The 16,929-nt window shown below is 45.1% G+C and overlaps 1 protein-coding gene, 1 long non-coding RNA gene and 1 other non-coding gene across 3 annotated transcripts in view; 1 reads left to right on the top strand and 2 right to left on the bottom strand.

Moving 5' to 3' along the window:
- The window catches only part of CFAP161 (cilia and flagella associated protein 161), a 124,467-nt gene that overhangs the window by 81,079 nt on the left and 26,459 nt on the right, over positions 1-16,929 (bottom strand). The gene's annotated exons all lie outside the window — the stretch shown is intronic.
- LOC138423291 (uncharacterized) lies at positions 981-15,782 on the top strand. Its single transcript, XR_011250213.1, has 2 exons — positions 981-1,159; positions 15,588-15,782. It is a non-coding gene; the product is annotated as an uncharacterized lncRNA (long non-coding RNA).
- On the bottom strand, positions 7,055-7,127 carry TRNAG-CCC (transfer RNA glycine (anticodon CCC)). The gene has a single exon. It is a non-coding gene; the product is annotated as a tRNA-Gly (tRNA).

Here is a 16,929-nt window from a genome sequence, read left to right as displayed (position 1 = left end):
TTAACTCTCTCTCTCTCTCTTTTTTAAGATTAAAGATTTTCTTTTTCTCTTTTTTTTTTTTTTTTTTTTTTTGGTCCCACTATGAGGCACGTGGGATCTTAGTTCCCCAACCTGGGATCAAACCTGTGCCCCCTGCACTGGAAGCACAGAGTCCTAACCACTGGACCATCAGGGAAGTTCGTTGATTGTGTCTCTCTCAAAGCACATTCTGTGAGAGACTCTCTCCCTTCAGATTCCTGTGACTGGTCCCTTCTCTTGTCTCTTTGAGCTTACAAACCCCAGATTACTGCACTATTGCCTTAATCTCCACTCCCGTATAATCACCCTGTTTATCAAATCTTCCTCAAATTATCCAAATTTGAGTGTGCCACTCATTTTCTCTTGGGACCCTGCTGGATAAAATATTTATCTATAAAAATACCCGGGTGGGAGTTTACCTCTGGAAGTCATGTAAAGGCAAAAGCATGGGTTGAAAATGGTGAAGCCCACTGCAGGGGGCACAGGTTCAATTCCTGGTTGGGGAACTAAGATCTTGCATGCCATGTGGTGAAAGAAAAAAGGGAGGGAGGGAGAGAGGGAAGAGGTGAGGGAGAGAGGGAGTGAGCGAGGGAGAGAGGGAAGGAAAGGAGGGAGGAAGAAAGAAAAGAAAGAAGGAATGAAGAAAGGAAGAAAAGAAGGGGGGAGGAAGGAAGGAAAGAAAGAAAGTGGTAAAGCCCACTCTATGAATTGAAAACTATAGAAAATGTATGTACATGCCCATATCCAACCATCCACAAGCTCCTTCCCCCTAGAGGACTGGAAAGAACCCATAATCAGTGTGAGAAGACTGGTTCTGGTCCAGTCCTTATGATCGCCTGTGTGTCCTACACCGTCCCTGTCTGTCCAGGTGTAGGACATCCCCCTTTAGCTTCAGGGAACTTCTCATAGCCTTGGCTTTTGCACTGTCCAGTGTGCATCTTGAAGTCACTTGATATCTACAGGTTCTGCATCCTTGCCACCGGTGCTGAGTGTTTCCACTGCTGGTTTTACCACAAAGAAATGGACTGCTTGATGCTGCTGCTTTGTCTTTCCAACTTGAGCTGCCATCACTGTGGTGTGGCCACTGCTCTCCGAAGAGGAAAGAAGCGTTCATGCCTTCTGACAGGCTCACCTTCTACAGGTAAGCTCACCTTCTACAGGCAGGCTCTCCTATAGGTAAGCTCACAGATAACCAGCCTCCTCATTAGCACTTCCTGTTGTTGCTCAGTTGCTAAGTCCTGTCTGATTCTTCATGACCCCATGGACTGTAGCATGCCAGGCTACTCTGTCTTTCACCGTCTCCCTGGAAACATTAAATATCTCCAGCTAGGGATGGTGAAAAGAAGTCCAGGGCCATATCACTGTCCTTCGCTTCCTGTCTACAATGAGAAAGAAGTTGGTCCAAATTCTCTAGAAGCTGGAAGTTCCTGCTGCCTTTTTCTTTTAGAAACACACAAAGTTCTGCTACCTGGTAGGTGAGACCTGGAGTCCACATAAGAAGGTCTGTAAGACAGTATAAGAAGAAAGGGATTCAAATATTCATCTCTGGGGATGCCATGATCCTGTAAATGAAGAAACCTGAAATCTAACCCAATTTAGCCACTGATCTGCTCTGTAAATTTTGAGAAGTTATTTTCCTTTTCAAGCCTCCATGTTCCCTTTTGCAAAGTGGGAGCAATTGAACAAGAATGTCTAAACTCTTTCAGAGTTACTATTAAAAGATTTAATGTGGGGATTTCCCTGGTGATCCAGCAGTTAAGACTCTGCACTTCCACTGCAGGGTGTGTGGGTTCGATCCCTGTTTGGGGAACTAAGATCCCACATGATGCATGGTGCAGCCAAAAATGTAGATAAATAAATAAAATCCTACTATGTAGCACAAGGGCTTCCCCAGTGGTTCAATGGTAAAGAATCCACCCGCGATGCAGGAGTCAGAGACACGGGTTCAATCCTTGGGTCGGGAAGATCCTCTGGAGGAGGGCATGGCTCCTCCCCACTCCAGTATTCTTGTGTGGATAATCCCATGGACAGATGAGCCTGGCAGGCTACAGTCCATAGGGTTGCAAAGAGCTGGACACACTGAAGCAACTTAGTATTCACCCATGTATAGCACAGTGAACTCCACTCAATACTCTGTAAAGACCTACATGGGAAAAGAATCTAAAAAAAACAGAGTGGATGCATGTATATGTATAACTGATTCACTTTTCTGTCCAGCAGAAAGTAACACAACTTTGTACATCAGCTATACCCTAATAACAATTTAAAGAGAAAGAAAATTGGAAGGGAATATTAAATATATATATATATATATATATATAAAATGTGCTCATTAAGGAGGACTAGAGTCTTCCTTTTTAGGTATCTTAGACTATACAATATCACCTGTCCCAGATGCTCTGTCCCCTGTCCTGAAACAGGGGAACAAACAAAGCTCATTTCTACTCAACATGGTCACTTTCCCCTACAGGCCGAAGAATAAGGGAGCTACCAAGAATCAGTTCCATTGACTTTCATGATCCCTGACATCTGTGAACTCCTGGTTGCCAAATTGGGTCTTGACTTTTAGAGAAAGCTATGACTTTCTTAACACAAGGAGTTCTTACTCCCAAAGCTGCCTGTGTATTCAGACAGCAGTACAAATTAGTCACAGTGACTCTGTTCTGCATGAATGTTGGAAAACCGTCCCAAGTGAGTCTGATACACAGGATGCTGGACCTAGCGGGCCATCCTTCCAGTACAGAAGGCATTGCATCACTGCAGGGCTGGCAAGTGAGGCTCTACAGGACAGGGGTGGGCGAACTTGCCTCCTCTCACAGGAAATGGGTGAAGCCCGGCTCGAAATTATTACTCAGACGTTTTTGTGCTGCGAAGGAAATGTCTTCTGATAGCACAAAGCAATTGGTTTCCTGTTGTGAACTGTGACTTTCTGGCCAGCCCAAGAATGGACAGGAAAGGAAAGGGTGGTTGTCCCTGGGAAGCCCTTATTTAATGAAAACGCCAGCTCTACGCTTCCCAGGACACTCCAAAAGGCCAGAAGGAAGGCTGGAGGTTGGGGATAGGTCACATTAGTAAGAGAGGCAGTGTGAAGGGGAAGACTGTGAACAAGTTAGCTGTGGGACAGTTCAGTTCCACTGATGTTTGTTGAACAATTAATTCTGTGTGCCTTACACTGTGCTGTGTGTGTTGGGTATACCAGATGGCTCAGCCAGACCTCTCCCTCCACATGACAGTCTTACTGGTGGAAACTGATACAAAAATAACTTTTGAATAATATGATAAACACGAATACAGAGCTATCCAAGGAACTTCCCTGGTGGTCCAGTGGCTAAGATTTCACGGTCCCAATACAGAGGGCCCAAGTTCCACATCCCTGGTAAGGAAACTAGATCCCAAATGCAGCAACTAAGACCCACTACAGACAAATAAAATAAAAACTAAAATCTTAAAAAAAAAATACACAGCTATCCCACAGTACTATGGCAATATATTTTCTCACCTTTACACCTTTCTCTTTACACCATTTCATTCAGTTTCCCCTTGTCTGTAATGAGGGTAGGAGTAGGAATACAACTTTTAGAATATTTCTAAGATAGCAGTTTTAACTATTGAGCACAAAACATATTCTAAGTGTTTCTTGTGCACTTTCTCATCGAATCCTCACAATAAGCCTATAGTGAGGTTGGGTGAGGTTTAGAAAGGATGAAAATGTGCTGCAGGTCACAATTAATACATGGCACAGCTGAATTCCAGCATCCTCCTTTCCATCTCTACTCTCCATTCTAGAGACTTCCTTCTTCAGTATATTTTGGGATGATAGGATTTGCCGTAAGTCCCAAGTCTAGTCCTGAGTCATTGTTTTGACAGGGTGCACCATTCTGCTTCTGTTGGCCATCACTATCTTCATGGTTGGTCCAGCCCCACAAGTTTAGGAATATCCACGTTCAAGCAGTGTTACTAGGGAATTCTTGGTGACTCAATGGTAAAAAATACACCTGTCAATGCAAGAGACTTGGGGTTGATCCCTGGGTTGGGCAGTTTCCCTCAAGGAGGAAATGGCAACTCACTCTAGTATTCTTGCCTGGAAAATCCCGTGGACAGAGGAGCCTGGCAGGCTACAGTCCATGGGGTCACAAAGAACTGGACATGACTTAAGACTAAATCAAAGCACTGCAGTGTTGCTACTACTGCACTGGTTTCTGAAGGGTAATGTGGGAACCCCAACCTTCACTTAGAGATTCTCCCAGAAGCCCCTAAAACAACACCTCACAGGACTGTATATGTGATGTTTATTTTACTGAAGAGCCTGGATAACTAAAGGGAATTAAAATGTAGGGAAAGAAATTTCCAATGAAATGTTCTACCATTAAAAAAAAAACAAAAAAACAAAAACCCCTCTCACCCAGGAAGTAAAAAACCACCAGGAGGTGATGCCAGTTCCTAAGCTTGCTTCCTGTCTCTGAGCTTACCCTTCTCTTTTCTCCTCACTGGATACCCCCAAAGTGTTGCTGGCTTTGCCCTAGAACCCCATCCATTTTGCTCCCACTAGTAAGACACTAGTAACCTGTAGAGAAGGGCAGAGAATGGACCTGAGCTTTCGTGCCCTGACTGCTGCTGGTTCTCACCCTTACAGCACAAATCCTTGCTTCTTTGTGCTTCTATACCTGTGTGTTGTATTAGATGGCTGGAGAGGAAACAACCTTCTTTGTCTGATCAAAAAAAAAAATGACAACTCTTATTCATGACAACCTGTTCATGCTGAGTGAACAGGAACAGACTCACAGACTTAAGAGAATGAACTTATGGTTGCCTGTACACACTGCTATATTTAAAATGACAACCAACTGGTGGCTCAGTGGTAAAGAATCTGCCTGCCAATGCAGGAGAAATGGGTTCAGTCCCTGGGGTGTGAAGATCCCCTGGAGAAGGAAATGGCAACCTACTTCAGTATTCTTTGCTGGGAATATCTATGGACAGAGGAGTCTAGCAGGCTACAGTCCATGGAGTTCCAAAAGAATCAGACATGACTTGGTAACTAAACAACAACATCAAACCAACACAGACTTCCTGTATAGCACAGAGAACTCTGCTCAGTGTTATGTGGCAACCTGGATGAGAGGAGAGTTTGGGGGAGAATGGATACATGTATATGTATGGCTGAGTCTGGGAGAGAAGCAGTTCAGTTCAGTTCAGTCACTCAGTCATGTCCCACTCTTTGTGACCCCATGGACTGCAGCACACCAGGCCTCCCTGTCCATCACCAACTCCTGGAGTTTACCCAAACTCATGTCCTTTAAGTCAGTGATGCCATCCAATCATCTCATCCTCTGTCATCCCCTTTTCCTCCTGCCTTCAATCTTTCCCAGCATCAGGGTCTTTTCAAATGAGTCAGTTCTTCACATTGGGTGGCCAAGGTATTGGAGTTTCAGCTTCAGCATCAGTCCTTCCAATGAATAGTCAGGACTGATTTCCTTTAGGATGGACTAGTTGGATCTCCTCGCAGTTCCAAGGACTCTCAAGAGTCTTTTCCAGCACCACAGTTCAAAAGCATCAATTCTTTGGCACTCAGCTTTCTTTATAGTCTAACTCTCACATCCATACATGACTACTGGAAAAACCATAGCTTTGACTAGACTGACCTTTGTTGGCAAAGTAATGTCTCTGCTTTTTAATATGCTGTCTAGGTTGGTCATAACTTTCCTTCCAAGGAGAAAGCGTCTTTTAATTTCATGGCTACAGTCACCATCTGCAATGATTTTGGAACCCCAAAAAATAAAGTCTCTCACTGTTTCCACTGTTTCCCCATCTATTTGCCATGAAGTGATGGGACCAGATGCCATGATCTTCGTTTTTTGAATGTTGAGCCTCAAGCCAACTTTTTCACTTTCCTCTTTCATTTTCATCAAGAGCCTCTTTAGTTCTTCGCTTTCTGCCATAAGGGTGGTGTCATCTGCATATCTGAGGTTATTGATATTTCTCCCGGCACTCTGGATTCCAGCTTGTGCTTCTTCCAGCCCAGTGTTTTTCATTATGTACTCTGCATATAAATAAGCAGGGTGACAATGTATAGCCCTGACATACTCCTGTCCCAATTTGGAACCAGTCTGTTGTTCCAGGTCCAATTCTAACTGTTGCTTCCTGACCTGCATACAGATTTCTCAAGAGGCAGGTCAGGTGGTCTGGTATTCCCATTTCTTTAAGAATTTTCCATAGTTTGTTGTGGTCCACACAGTCAAAGGCTTTGGCATAGTCAATAAAGCAGAAGCAGATGCTTTTCTGGAACTCTCTTGCTTTTTCAATGATCCAACAGATGTTGACAATTTGATCTCTGGTTCCTCTCCTTTTTCTAAATCAAGCTTGAACATCTGGAAGTTCATGGCTCATGTACTGTTGAAGCCTGGCTTGGAGAATTTTGAGCATTACTTTCCTAGCATGTGAGATGAGTGCAACTGTGAAGTAATTTGAGCATTCTTTGGCATTGCCTTTCTTTGGGATTGGAATGAAAACTGACCTTTTCCAGTCCTGTGGCCACTGCTGAGTTTTCCAAACTTGCTGGTATATTGAGTGCAGCACTTTCACAGCATCATCTTTTAGGATTTGAAATAACTCAACTGGAATTCCATCACCTCCACTAGCTTTGTTTGTAGTGATGCTTCCTAAGGTCCACTTGACTTTGCATTCCAGAATGTCTGGCTCTAGGTTGGTGATCACACTATCGTGATTATCTGGGTCGTGAAGATCTTTTACGATCAGTTACATAGAGGTGAAGAGAAGTCAAGCTGCTCTCCACAAAGCTAAATGCCAAGCACACCATGGAATGGTGCTTACACAATTCTGAGGATGAATCAAAGTTCAGATCTAAGGGAAAGACATAGTTTGAAAGAACTGAGAGAAGTTTGAAATAACTAAATGTGAGCAATGAAATCATTTAAACATGGAGGTGTCTTCCGAGATAGCCTGCGGTTGTTTTTTTTTTTTTTTTCATACATTTTTTATTTGACTGCCCCAGGTCTTATTTGCAGCATGTGGAATCCAGTTCCCTGACCAAGGATTGAACCTGGGTCCTCTGCATTGGGAGCACAGAGTCTTAGCCACTGGGCCATCAGGGAAGTCCTCAATTTACTTTCAAAACATTTTGCAAGGGTAAAGAGATAATTCTTTAATGACGATGCATGTTGTAAAAATAATCATTATTTATATACATACATACATGCATACATACATACATAAATGTTGGACTATTTTTCCTATTGCTCTTCTAACTCCTGGGCCAGCGTAGTCTCCCTTGGGCTGGTGGTCACTGCATTCCTTTTTCAGGAATGAACTTCTCTTTGCTCTAGGAGCAGGTCCGAGGTCACCCTGACTCAGAAGCCTGTGCCTTTGTTGTTGTTCAGTTGCTAAGTCGTGTCCAACTCTTTGCGACCCCATGAACTGCAGTGCACCAGGCTTCCCTGTCCTTCATCATCTCCCAAAGTTTGCCTCAGATTCATTCAGGACCCAAGTAAGCCCTCCTTTCTGCTTTGTCTGGCAACTTTGCTGGTTTAACCAGTAGACATGCTGGCCCTCTGGAACCGAATCTTCTGCTAACCTCACCCCCACATCCTCTTAGTTGCTCTGACTCTCTTTCTGATCTTCCACCACCTCTGACCCTCCACATGGAATGAGCTTCCCTTCAACAAATTGGGAGAAGTGACTTATCCCATCCTGGGATTTCAGATTGCAAGGAAGCCATTTCAGGACAGTTCCCCCTAACTGCATTTTATAAAGTCCGAGTATCCCATGAGATATTAATAGGTGACCTAAAAAAAGCTCCACTGCTAAACCCGGAGAAGGCAGAGTTAAACTGAGTTCTTATCACTGCAAATCATCTCAGGGTTTTTCTTAGGTTAATATTTATTGTAAATATTATACTCCGAACTAATTTGAGGCTCTGTCTTTGTGGAAATCCTAGTTTCGTGACTCTGAATTCTAGACATTTATAGGAGAGTTTGGGGAGAAATACTGCTCCGGGGTGAGGGGTCCCCAAGGAGTCACAGATTTCTTTCTGTTTCCCTTCATTTCCCTGCTGTACTCCCAAAGCCCGGCTGGTGAAGGAAAGATGGCTGCGTTCCAGGATTAAGAGTCAAGCTCCTTCTGTGAAAAAAAGGAGAAGGAAGCCACCCAGTCCTTTGAACAGTTGGCAGTGAGATTGTGAACTTGCAGGGGGCAGGCAGAGGAGGTGGAAAAGGGTGTGGTCTCCCTTTTGTTTTACTGTGATAGAAAACCCTCTGCTTAGAGATGCCTCTAGTCTCCCAGGTTGCTAATGTCTCAAAGTCAAGAACAAAGTAGGTGGAAAGTTGAGAAAACTGGAAATGGGGCAGGAGAGGAGCACAGGGATAAATTTGGTGATCTCATTCTAGATGCTCTTCTATTTCAGTCTCTCTTCCCTTCCTCTCTCCCTCCCTTGCTCTTTCTGTCCCAGTCTCTCTCACTCTCCCTCTCTCTCTGCCAATTACCCTAATGCTATTTGATTCTATTTCCCCAGTTGAAGCTGTCTTCTTAAGCCCAACAAAACTGTGCTTGTCTAGGGAGGGTGGGATGAATTGGGAGAGTAGCATTGACATATATATACTGGGCATGTGTTAAGTCACTTCAGCCATGTCTGACTCTTTGCAACCACATGGCTCCTCTGTCCAAGGGGTTCTCCAGGCAAGAATACTGGAGTGGATAGCCTTTCTCTTCTCTGGGGGATCTTCTTGAGCCAGGGATATATACACTCCCGTGTGCAAAATTGATAGCTAGTGGGAAGCTGCTGAATAATGCACGGAGCGCATCTCAGTACTCTGTGATGACTTAGAGGGATGGTATGGAGTGGGAAGGAGGGAGGTCCAAGAGAAGGGGTCATATGTATACAGATGGCTGATTCACTTCCTTGTGCAGCAGAAACACAACATTATAAAGCAATTACACTCCAATTAAAACAAAAACAAAACAACTTCACTTATCTCACATTTAGGATTCACTTTGAACACTTTAGCAAAAAACAAACAAAAAAAAGGAAAAGTGATCATGGAGATGGAAGTTGGGTGAGAAGTCTTCATTGTATTTTTGTATTTTTAAAAGGTTCCATGATAAACAAAACCAAAAGTACCTTTGCCTCACTATGGGAATAGGCTTACCTAGTACTCAGAGCTCTTATAAGAGGTTACAAAAGAACCCAAAATTTATAAAACAAAAAACCCAGAGAAACAAAAAGCCCAAATATGTTTGAGATTTTGGCATTAATTATACAATTTTAAAGTCAAAGTCCTGGTGGTCATTGATAAGCAACTCATAGCAACTAGTCCTGCAGCTGCCTCCAGACACAGGTTGCAACATAACTCCAGGACCAAAGATGAGAAACTGCCTTCTGACACAGTGTTCCCAAAACTTTAATGTACTGTTAAGCGTTTGTCACATCAGAAGCGTAAACTCTTTGGAACCTGGACTGTAGCCCACCAGGCTCCTCTGTCCATGGGATTCACCAGGAAAGAAAACTGGAGTGGGTAGTCATTCCCTTCTCCAGGGTATCTTCCCGACCCAGAGATCGAACCCTGGTCTCCTGCATTGAAGGCAGATTCTTAACGTCTGAGTCCAGAGTGAAGTTCTTAAACCTTTTTAGTTTTGTGAACTTGGAACAACACATTTAAACTTTTTTGTTTCAGTCAATGCTTACCATCTGTGGGAGGGACCAATCTCTTTTGTCCCCCTAATTTCTAACTTTAAAATTATTGTTCAAAATTCACAAATCCCTTTTGAGTAAACGAAACTTTAAACATTACATCTTTAAAAGACCTCTTTGATATGTCTGTTGAATTTATATTTTTGAAGTTATGAAAGCGTAAAACTACTTCTGGAACAGTTACCTTATATCTTACATATGCATGTGTGCTAAGCCGCTCAGTCATGTCCCGATTCTTTGTGACCCCTTAGATCTAGACCTCTAGGCTCCTCTGCCCATGGAATTCTCCAGGCAAGAATACTGGAGTGGGTTGCCATGCCCTCCTCCATGGGATCTTCCCAACCCAGGGATGGAACCCGCATCTTTTATGTCTCCTGCATTGGCAGGTGAATTCTTTTAACACTAGCACCACCTGGGAAGCCCATCTTACCTATGCTGCTGCTGCTGTTAAGTCGCTTCAGTCATGTCCGACTCTGTGCGACCCCATAGATGGTAGCCCACCAGTCTCCCCCGTCCCTGGGATTCTCCAGGCAAGAACACTGGAGTGGGTTGCCACTGCCTTCTCCAATGCATGAAAGTGAAAAGTGAAAGTGAAGTCGCTCAGTCGTGTCCGACTCTTTGCCACGCCACGGACTGCAGCCTACCAGGCTCCTCTGTCCATGGGATTTTCCAGGCAACAGTACTGGAGTGGGGTGCCATTGCCTTCTCCGCATCTTACCTATGACTGGATGTTAATATATGTCACTAACTTTGGGGAACTGGGGCCAGGTCTTAAAGGGGCTGCGATTTTCCCAGGTCATAGCCTAGGAAGATGGAATTAGCTCTGGGATCCTCTCAAACCCATGTCTGTGTCTACTGCCCCCTCTCTATCACCCCATTCAAGGATTAGATCCTTGTTGTATTATTGAATGGGAAGGCAGGTGGGGGCATGGGGAGGACGCTTATATTACACCTTTTCACCCATTTTTCTCTCTTCTGAGGACCAAAGGGCTTTCAGATTCCATTTCTGTGTGTGCTTAGGCACTCAGTCACATCCAACTCCTTGCAACCTCACAGACTGTAATATAACCCACCAGGCTCCTCTGACCATGGGATTCCCCAGGAAAGAATACTGGATTGGGGAAGCCATTTCCTTTCAAAATGGTCAACAGTGGGGAAAAAAAAAATGAAATAAAGAAAACAGGCTGACAAAGGCTTATTGTCCTGTTCTGCAGGACTGGGCAACATGGCCTTCTCATTAAGGAAGCAGGGGAGGAGAAGGTTTCAGGGTCTCATGCCAGCAGGTAAATGCAGCAGCAGGGTATTGTGCATGCAATCACTTCTATTCACAAACCAGTGGCCAGAACTTGCCACATGTCTCCATGGAACTACCTAGGGACTGGGAGGTGGGGAACCGTGTTCCAAAGAGAAGAGAGCGGTTACAGGTGAGCGCAAGAAGTGCATACCAGCACAGGCTGAGTCACAATCACACGATTAGAACTTCACTGTTCGGGCCCTCCCAGCCCTCAAGCAGTTGGGTCACTTGAGATCCCCTGACCTCAGGACCACACCGGCTGTCAGATCCCCTGACCCCAGGACCACATCTACATCTTGCTGACTCCTTTCCTACAAGCTGTGTTCTATGTCCAGTTTCCCCCAGCTTTTCTTTCTCACCTCGACCTCCTTGTGGAGAAACTCCAGTTGTTTTGACTTCATTCCTGAACATCCTTTTGGGCAGTCTGAGTGAAATTTGATTTGAGCAAGATGGCCCTGTTGGGGACAATTTAGAAGACAAGAAGGTAGGGTCTAGCAAAAAAAAAGTGAAGCAGATGGCCAAGAAGCAGAGGCTTGAAGGATGGTGGAGACAGAAAGCAGACTAAGGAGAGGGAAGTGTCATGCTGGGGCCTTGCCGAAATGTTCCAAGAGTGGTCCTTGCACCAGCTTTGCCTGCATTACCGGGATCTCAGCCACACCCCATTCCACTGCTGAGTCAGAATCTGCATTTTCAACAAGATCTTCCAGCAGCTTCATGTGCACAGAACAGTTTGAGAAGCCCTGCATCAGAATCAGAACACTTCAGAACAGGTGCTAGGAGGGAAGACCTGGGAAAAATCTTTTTCTTTTTCCTTTCTGGCCCTGCCATCGGCTTGCAAGAACAGAATTCCCCAACCAGGGATTGAACCCATGCCCTCCATAGTGAAAGAACAAAGTCCTAACTGCTGGACCATCAGGGTATTCCCTGGAAAAGATCTTTGTTTTGGGGTGGTTTAAAAAAAAAATTTTTATTTATTTTTGGCTATGTTGGGTCTTTTTTGTGCAGGCTTTGGTTCAGTTGCAGTGCCCGGGGCTTCTCATTGCAGAGGCTTCTCTGTTGCAGAGCACAGGCTCTAAAGCACAGGCTCAACAGTCATGGTGCATGGTCTTAGTTGCTCAGTGACATGTGGGATCCTCTCAGATCAAGGGTAGAACCTGTGTCTCCTGCACTGGGAGGTGGACTCCTCACCACTGAACCATCAGGAAAGTCCCTGAAAAAGATCTCTGAAACTCAGTGTGAACTGGCAGACAGAATTCAGCCACCCCATATCTCAAAAACAAAGACGCTTTAAACAGTCAGAGGGTATGGAGACTGCCAGTGGTGGTGGCATCATATACATATTTTCAGTAGCAAAACACAATGAAATTACCAGCATCCTGTTAAATTCAAGGAGGAAAGAAACTCTGAAAAGTTTTTACCAGGAGTTAGTCGCTCAGTCATATTGGACTCTTCGCGACCGCATGGACTGCAGCATGTCAGGCTCCTCTGTTCATGGGATTTTCCAGGCAAGAGTATTGGAGTGGGTTGCCATTTCCTTCTCCAGGATGCCATTTCCTTCTCCATTTTTACCAAGTATGTAAAGATGAGTGGGAATTATGTATGTAACACTTACCATCGCTGATTATGACATGCATCTCATGTTACTGACATCCTCCTATTCAGCACTGTATTAGAGTAAAAGTGCAGAGGATGAGATGGTTGGATGACATCACCGACTCAATGGACGTGAGTTTGAGCAGACTCCAAGAGATGGTGAAACACAGAGAAGCCTGGTGTGCTGCAGTCCATGGGATCGCAAAGAGCTGGACACGACTGAGCAACTGAACAGCAAGCCCAAGAGTGCAGGTGTTGCCATGACTTCCCAAGGTCCGCTTGCATCTTTAGCCCTTATGTTGTCCTCTTTTTCTTTAAGCATAAGTTCCCATTGGAGGTGCCAGGGTCAAATTATTCCCCCAGCCCCCACCGACTGAAGAAGAGGTTATAGCATTCAGTTTTGTCCCTTTCAAACCCCCAACTTTCTTTCTGCCAACTCCCCAGGTTTCCTTTCTCCAGACTGCAAGCACGGGTGGCCCTTGACTCTATACCATTATCCTTCTCCATTTTAAGAGATCACAACCCCAAACTGACAAAATAGTCTTCACTTTTTCATTTGGTTGATTACTTTCTAACGGCATGGAGAGATGTCTAAGCTGTGGGCAACTTGAGAACAGCCCACACGAACAGATGAAAGGCAAACCGATTTCTCTCAAAGGCTGCTCTCTGCACTCCTCATTGCCAGGCTCATTTCAGTCTTTGGTCTGAAGAACCACTTTACACTGTTATAGAGATATAAATATAGATGTAGACGTAGACATTTCTTTATTCATACGTGGACATATGAATGGGGAAGATTCATATATGGGAAAGATTGAGGGCAGGAGGAGAAGGGGATGACAAAGGATGAGACAGTTGGGTGGCATCACAAACTCAATGGGCATGAGTTGGAGCAAGCACTGGGAGACAGCAAAGGACAGGGAAGCCTGGCACGCTGCAGTCCATGGGGTCGCAAAAAGTCAGACACAACTGAGCAAATGAACAACAACATGGATACAGGACACGTTTCTCACCATGTAGGAAAATCCAGGGCTCAGTGAAAATGACACCAGGACTTCCCTGGAGGTCCAGTGGTTAGAACTTCACACTCTCACTGCTGTGGCCCTAGGTTCAATCATGGTTGGGGAACTAAGATCCTGCAAGCCATGTGGTGTGGCCAAAAAATAAAAATGAAAATAACACCAATGCACCTAAAGATGCAGAGCAGAACAGTGGAGAGCAAATTCCTTCAGCATTTAAGGGTCCAAGACTGGAGCATTCCTGAGGCCTAGTCACCCCATCTGGTTTGGGACTCAGCCTTTCTTAGAGACCATGGGCCAACCCTGTTTTGTACGAACTCATTGATGCTTGGTTTCTGTTACCTGGAACCAAGAGACCAAAGCCATTCTCTGAGGCCCCAGTTCTCCCTTCTCTCTGGATAGGCTCCTAATCTGTATAACATGTGATGTCACTGGAGCATTTTTATTTTTTTAATTATTTGGCTGGGCCAGGACTTAGCTGCAGCACAGGGGATCTTTGATATTTGTTGTGGCACGAAGGATCTTCAGTTGTGGCATGTGGGATCTAGCTCCCTGACCAGGGATTGAACATGGGCCCCCTGCATTGGGAGGGTGGAGTCTTTGCCACTGGACCATGAAGGAAGTCCCTGGAAGATTTTAAACACAGGGGAAATAGAAGCATGACAACTTGCATTCATATTCTGATGCTAGTCTTGGAATTAACCCATACATAGATTAAGGAAAGAGCAGCTTTGTCCCTCCACCAATCTTACAGACCAAGACAAGCTAGCCGGTGGGAGTTGGAGGGGTGGGGGCTGGAACATGTGAGCAGCTCTGCTTGTCTGTCACCATCTGCAGAACAACTCAGGTACATGCCCTGCTAAAGTCAGGCAAGAGGGCATCTCTGGGTCACACTCCAAAACATTTCCACTGGAAGCCTTGTGATGTGGGAGAGGGAGGCATGCCTTTACTTCTGGGGCTGGGTGAGTCTGGGAAGTGGAGAGAATGTTTCTGGAGGATCTCCATGTGCCAGCCTTTGTGCATTGTCTCAACTGGCAATCTGGTGGCTTGCATATGCCGTGGTGTTGAGGGTGGAATCACTGTGTTCCTTCTTTTTTTCCTTCAGGAGGAAATGCAAACTCGGTGACACAGTGAAGGTCACCTAGCAGTAAATGGCAGAGGTAGAATTTGAACCCAGATCTGTTAGACTCCCGGGCTTCCCAGGTGGTGCTAGTGGTTAAGTGGTGCTAGTGCCAATGCAGGAGACTTAAGAGATACAGATATGGATTCGATCCCTGGGTTGGGAAGATTCCCTGGAGGAGGGCACGGCAACCCACGCGAGTGTTCTTGTCTGGAGAATCCCATGGACAGAGGAGCCTGGCAGGCTGTGGTCCCTGGGGTCACAAGGAACAGGACATGACTGAAGCGACTGAGCATGCACAGGCATGTGCAGTGAGACTCCAGGGCCCTTCTCTTCCCATAGAGCAGTGCTTCTCAAACTGCGCCATGCACACAGAGCACCTGGGGACCTTGGGCAAACGTCCCTTCTGATCCAGCAGATCGAAGCCTTAGGGCTGGGACTGAGTCCACATTTCTTTTCTTTTCTTAAAAAGGTATTTTATTATTTGTTTTAATTGGAGGATGAGTCCACATTTCCAACAAGCTGTCTGGGGATGTCGACGCTGCCCATCTCCAGACCCACCTTGGATGACAAAACTTTAGAGGACAACCTGGGCCCTGAGGACTGCAGATCCCCTAGCATTAGCAGCAATCCTAGGGAGGGACTTTGACTTTCGTGGATCATGGAATCCGTTGGTAGAGGTTGGAGCTGATTTTGCAGAGCTCTTGTGGGGTAGGGAGGCCTCCAGCTAACATCTGGGCTACATAAGTATTTAGTTGTACAGAACACAACTCTTTTTTTTTTTTTCAATTTCCTAAGATGCAAAGAAGTTTGAAAATTCCTTTTTTTTTTCTTGGCTACAAGCCAGAGTTTCCCTGGAGAGAGAAGACATCTCCTGCCTGACCCTGTGTCTTCTGGAGCTTGTTTGGACTTCCCGGCTCTCCGTGGTCTGTGGGCACCCAGCTAGCAGCTAGCTGAAGCAGAAACTGTCTGATCTCATCACATCCCTCCCCCACAGCACGATTTCTGAAATGTTAAAAATTACAGCAGTTATGCAAATGGAGAGATGGAATTGTGAGGGATGGATTAGTACAATGGAGCACATATCATAAACCCAGGGAATAGTCCAACTTTTCAGAAAAAAAAAATTTTTTTTTAATTGGAGGGAGCCACATATTCCAGAAGGGGAAAGGGGGGGTAGGCAAAGAAATTTGACCCGGGGATACCCCTAGCTTAGAGTCTAGGAACCTAAAAAGACTGTTGGCAGCTCTTTGCTGTGATGGGTGTGGTCCCTCTCCTGACAGCTCCAATACGCTGCTCAAGGACAAAAGTGGCTTTGAGTTGCATCTTAAAAAACATCATGTTTCTATGGCTTTCTTTCATGACACGAAATGTAAACTCATCTCTCATCTACAGTTTTAACCCCGTCTCCCAACTTGATTCATAGCTGCCACTTAAAATTCAACCTGTCAGAACCCAAGTACACATTTGGCAGCATCTGTGTAAACTGAACGCACACATGCCCCACGACCCAGCGAGTCCACTGCTCGTCATGTGCTCGTGTGCACGAAAAGACACAAACGAGGCTGCTCCTAGAAGCCACAGTCCTGATGGCTCCGAATGAAGAGTGACTCAAATGTCTACTTGGCAACAGCACATGAACTAAATGGATTATGCTAATTTTTTTTTCATAGCAGGTCATGAACATCTTTCTATGTCCATTTATTTCTACATCTAAAATTTCTTTTAGTTGGAGGATAATTGTTTTTACAATGTTGTGTTATTTTCTGCTGTACTACTTTGTGAATCAACTATATGTGTATATATATAATATATCCCCTCCCTTCTGGGCCTCCCTCCACCACTCCCCCCATCCTACCCCTCTGGGTCATCACAGAGCACCCAGCTGACTTCCCTGTGCTATACCGAACCTTCCCACCAGCTGCTAAATTTATAGAGTGGAATTTTGGGACTAAGTGAACTGTAATTATATGCAACCCTATAAATGGATTTCACAACCATGGAGTGATAGGCAAATGTAATTGAAGGTTTGGGAAGTCAGAATGGTGGTCTCCTCAGCAGACAAAGAGAGGGAAAGGCTAGGGGCACAGAGGAAAGGGTGCTGGCGTGCTGGCCATGGTCAGTGACCTGTTCTGGATGCTGGTTGCACAAGTGTGTTCGCTGTGTGGATTCATTCAGGTGTAGA

This window comes from Ovis canadensis, chromosome 18 (assembly GCF_042477335.2).
Source record: "Ovis canadensis isolate MfBH-ARS-UI-01 breed Bighorn chromosome 18, ARS-UI_OviCan_v2, whole genome shotgun sequence".
Classification (NCBI taxonomy): domain Eukaryota; kingdom Metazoa; phylum Chordata; class Mammalia; order Artiodactyla; family Bovidae; genus Ovis; species Ovis canadensis.
The sequence above is the reverse complement of the archived record's forward strand: the minus strand, read 5'-3'. Positions and strand labels throughout refer to the sequence as shown.